Source organism: Phocoena phocoena, chromosome 3 (genome assembly GCF_963924675.1).
Source record: "Phocoena phocoena chromosome 3, mPhoPho1.1, whole genome shotgun sequence".
In the NCBI taxonomy this organism is placed as follows: domain Eukaryota; kingdom Metazoa; phylum Chordata; class Mammalia; order Artiodactyla; family Phocoenidae; genus Phocoena; species Phocoena phocoena.
Genome location: NC_089221.1, coordinates 50,662,612 through 50,667,550, shown reverse-complemented (window position 1 = coordinate 50,667,550; position 4,939 = coordinate 50,662,612). Strand labels below are relative to the sequence as shown.

Sequence of the window (4,939 nt, the reverse complement as noted above, 5' to 3'; positions counted from 1 at the left end):
AACAACCTTACCACCATGTACATACGATGCTCATGTAAGGAAATAGCAATTACAACTACAAGAAAGGACAGGCAACTTAACAAGGGCTGTTCCCCCTTCTCTGATACAACTCCAGAGAGGCAAGCATAGTAAACAAGGAGGGGGAAAATCCTACCATATTTACCTCCATCTGAGCCCAAGTTTCACGAGTAAGAAAGTTATTAGCAAGACTAATAAACTGGTATTGGTAGGCAGAATGAGGAGGGCTTTGCATCCAATACAAAATTAAAATATAATCTGTACTAAACAGTTTTAATAACTGAAAGTACCCCCAGAGTGATGGAAAGTTTCTAAACTTTTTTAAATGAAGCTCAGCATGAAGGATAAAAGAAAATTCTCAAAGCACCATCGGTAGCAACTACTGGAAAAATAAAAAAATGTTTTGTGTATATATTTCAATAAATTGAGATTCTTCAAATTGATTAATAAATTTTGATTAAATCTATTTAGTGGTCCTGAACAGATCTGTCCTTGAGATTGTTCAGCACAATTTGGGGAGTTTGACAAAATGGTCTGATTCTTCCTTTAGAAAAAAAGAATCAGAGCCCCGGGCACCTTGCGAGTTCAGGGTCTCTGTGTTGCGGGTTTCTCTATTTTCAGGGGCGCCGACATGTCCTCTCCGCCTCGTGCATCAAGCCGTGCGCGGTTGTGCGCTCCGGGACTCTTTTCGGGGCTGTCGGAAGCCCAGCAGGTTGCTGGGCCCAGCTGGCACTGCCCTCCGCCCTCCCTACCGGTAGGTCGATTCTCGTAGTAACAGCCGGTGGGGAAATGGTTGTGCGCTTTCGGGGCCCGCCGAAGTCACTGTGATCCCGTTAGATATCGAAAGTACCACAACCCCGATTGCTTTCGTGAAGGACATTTTATTTCCTTACATCAAAGATAATGTTAAAGAGTATCTGCAGACACATTGGGAAGAAGAGGAGTGCCAGCAGGGGGTCAATCTTTTGAGGAAACAGGCTGAAGAGGACTCCCACCTGGATGGGGCCGTTCCGATCCCAGCAGCATCCGGGAATGCGGTGGATGACCTGCAGCGGATGATCCAGGCCGTGGTAGTTAACGAGTGCTGGCAGATATCTCTGGACTGGAAGACCACGGTGCTGAAACACCTGCAGGGCCACATGTGGAGGGCAGCCTTCAAATCTGGGAGCATGAAAGCAGAGCTCTTTGAAGATGTGGTTCCAGCAGTCAGGAAATGGAGAGAGGTGGGAATGAAGGTGTATATCTATTCTTCAGGGAGTGTAGAGGCACAGAAACTGTTATTTGGGCATTCTACAGAGGGAGATATTCTTGAGTTTGTGGATGGTCAGTTAGGTACCGAGATTGGACACAAAGTGGAGAGTGAGAGTTATCGAAAGATTGCCAGCAGCATTGAGTGCTCAATCAACAACAACTTGTTTCTGACGGACGTTACCCGAGATGCCAGTGCTGCTGAGGAAGCTGACATGCATGTAGCTGTGGTGGTGAGACCTGGCAACGTGGGGTTAACAGATGATGATAAGACTTACTTCAGCCTCATCACATCCTTCAGTGAACTGTACCTGCCTTCCTCAACCTAGAGGAGGAGTTCTAAGGAAGAACAAACTGTCTTCACAGAGTTGTCCCTGTAGTCTAGTTTTATTCTAATGGTAAAAGTAATTTACTTAAAAAATACATATATACACATACCTAAAGTAAGTGTGTGTATGTTCAAATTACCATTCACAGGCACGTAAGTGGGAAAAATAATCTCAGTTCAGTGAAAAGGGAACTTATTTAAAGATGATGCTTCGTATGTAGAAATTGTTTGAAACCACAACTCTAACCATTATTGAGGGTGAAATATAGGTGATAGCAGAAATTACTACTATACAGGTCAAATGTGTTATGTTTATCAAGTCACGTACCCAAATAGAAAGGTAGGTTTGAGAAGTTACTCAGAAGCCTGGTTATTTTAAAAACTAGAAGAAGTATTTCAAAGACATTCCTAGTAATAATCTAGTCCCCTTTTAAATTGTGAGTTAGATTACAGCAACTGAATTTCAAACTATTAACCTCCCTATGTACAAATGACAAAGCTATTTGTTTCTGCTCCAAAAGAGAGCAAAGTTGGGAAAGTAGACTCATTTGAGTCTTGATTCATCATGTATCTGTTACTTAAGAAACTTGCTAATCATTGTGGTACCCACAGTAAGCAGTTGCCTTACCAGTGAAAAAGATGCACTAACATTACGTTAGTAACATTTCTAAAACATTTCTAAAATAGAAATGTGCTTCCTAATGTTTAACAAAACAGTCCTAATCCTGCCAGTGATCACAGATTTCAGTTACCTTGCTGACTACTTCTTAGCACAGTTTGAGAAATATGTTAATTGCTGTTTACTATTAAAAAACAAAAGGTTTACTGAAATTTGTCTATAAGACCTAGAAGAGCCCTAATACCTAATATTTTCTTCTGAAATGGATGTGAGAAATGTAAATTTTATAACAGCATTATTTATCCTAGTTCAGCCTACTAGGATGTCATGTCAATTTCATGTGGTAATTAATAAAAACATTTTCTTTAAAAAAAAAAAGTTTGGAAAAAGCTGAATCATGTTTAATCAGCCACTTGGAGAAATACAGAGTAACCTAATTAGGGACAGCTGAGGCATACAGCATTCTCATCTGTTATGAAGGAATAAGGCTGCTTGGTTGTAACCAAGGGCCAAACTAAGATGCCAAGATGTGTTTCAGAGGGGGCATTAGCTCCTAGAGTAATATATGAACTAATTGCCCTGGAAAAAGATTTCTTCCAAGTGACTATAGAAGAGTTAATTATTACTCCGAAAAATGCTAAACTAGAACTGGTATGTATTGATTTATCTGTTTAACATTTCAGAGTAAATTGCAATTATGTGGGTAAAATAGGCAAAGTCCTGAGGCAACTTGTAAGAACGTGTGTTGCAACCAGGTAAAACTGAATCTTTGGGGCTATTTGGAATTACTGTGAAACTCACGGTTATGCATAAGGAACAGCAACATTTTTGTTTACAAAAATTTTCTTTCTTATAAATAAATATCATTGTTGGAGAGCGGAACAACAACTCTGGCAATAACTGGTCTTAGTAGCAGAAAAAAGATGCAAAGAAAGCCTTGAATGGATTGGAAGGGTTGGTGTGGGAAGAAAATGGGGTTACCACATTTTGAAAGCTAAAAGTACTAGCATGATAGAAACAGCACAGTTGTGAACTAATGGGCCTCTGAAGCTCTATGTGACTTCAAAATTGTTTGCAAGTGGTCTTCTGATTCAGGAAAGATTTTTATAGGTAAATTTCAAATGAACAAGAGAACTGTTAAAGTTGGAATGTCGTTTTAAGGAAAAGGAAAAATACTGGCCTTGTATTTTCCATGCAACTCAAAATGCAGGAACTTACAATCTAGCAGCTATTTAGCCAAATCTCCCTGAGTAGACCATTACAATTATGTCCTTCATTATTATTTGTAATGAAGAGCCTTTGAGTCTTTTCCATCAAAGGCAACTTTGTAGGTACAAGGCTTGGGAAGTGAAAAATATGATGCAATTCCTCAAATTTCCCCTTTATCCTCTTTTATTTTTTAATGGTACGCGGGCCTCTCACTGTCGTGGCCTCTCCCGTTGCGGAGCACAGGCTCCGGACGCTCAGCGGCTGTGGCTCACGGGCCCAGCTGCTCCGCGGCACGTGGGATCTTCCCGGACCGGGGCACGAACCCGCATCCCCTGAATAGACAGGCAGACTCTCAACCACTGTGCCACCAGGGAAGCACTATCCTATCATTGATAGTAAATCTGACAACAGAATTACAGCCCACACCGCCAAAATTAAGCTGAAGGGTGTAGCAGCTTACAGTTCTCTGCTTGTAGAGAGCTAAATCAACTGGCTTGAATGGAAACATAAAATATGACTTCAGTTAAGCCTAGGATCATTGTCTACAACTCCACATTGTACACAGGACATTTTTTCCTAAAGAAAAGTGTTCTTTAAACTGAAGACCCATTATGCATGTTTTGCTATAAGATAGTTAGAAAGGCTTTAAACCGTGTTAAAGCCATTCCACCATGTGACCATTTCCATAGGGAGTTCTCAGTTAAGAACTAGATTTTTGAACCTTGAAAATACATGATTACAAAGATATTTGTAGGTACTTCAGTGAAATGATGAAACCCTTCAAGCAAGTGAGGAAAAAAATCTGTACTAAGGGATAAGTTCGTTCTATGCCTGGGGAAACCACTATTTTAAATTCTGTTTTGCTAAGTTTTTTAGAATGCTGATACCCAAATATATACTTGTTAGTTAATATTGCAAAGTCAATCTAGTGACATTAAAGGCAAAGCAAAGAAATGATAGGTCCATATTCTCTATTAGTCTGGCAAACATTTCAAAAGAGGTGGTGTAGTATATGAGATGACAGTCTGCCACACTGAAGTAGTATAGCTTATAGCATTGTTTTTGAGTCTTAAATAAGACAATAGTATGGTATGGCTGACAGGTATTGTTACCAAAAGCCTCTGTTAATGAAGGCTCTACCTCCTTCAAGGTCAAATGATGTTCCTTCCTTTACTAAACTGGAATTTCTATGGGTCTGTTTTACCTGTAGTGATTAATAAATGCTCTTTAGTGAACTGACACCTAGTTCATGAACTAAAAGAGCTTAGGCTGGTTAGAGAGACAGGCTTATATGCAGAAACGTAGACATGGGGAGTTATGGGATTATAGCCAGTTTAGCATAGATTATAGAATAGCAGGGATGTCAAGTAAGCTCTTGGTGAACTGCAATGATCCAGGAAGCTTCACAGATAGACAAATCTTGGGTTAGATGGGGAAAGATTTCTGTAAGCAAAGAGAAAAGTGAAGGGAATTACACATGGAAGTACAGAAGGGGCATAGGTGAGTGAAAATGTGTC

The 4,939-nt window shown here is 40.0% G+C and overlaps 1 pseudogene; it reads left to right on the top strand.

The window, feature by feature from the left end:
* The first annotated feature begins 1,073 nt into the window (after positions 1-1,073).
* On the top strand, positions 1,074-1,595 carry LOC136121468 (enolase-phosphatase E1 pseudogene; annotated as a pseudogene).
* Positions 1,596-4,939: the final 3,344 nt, after the last annotated feature.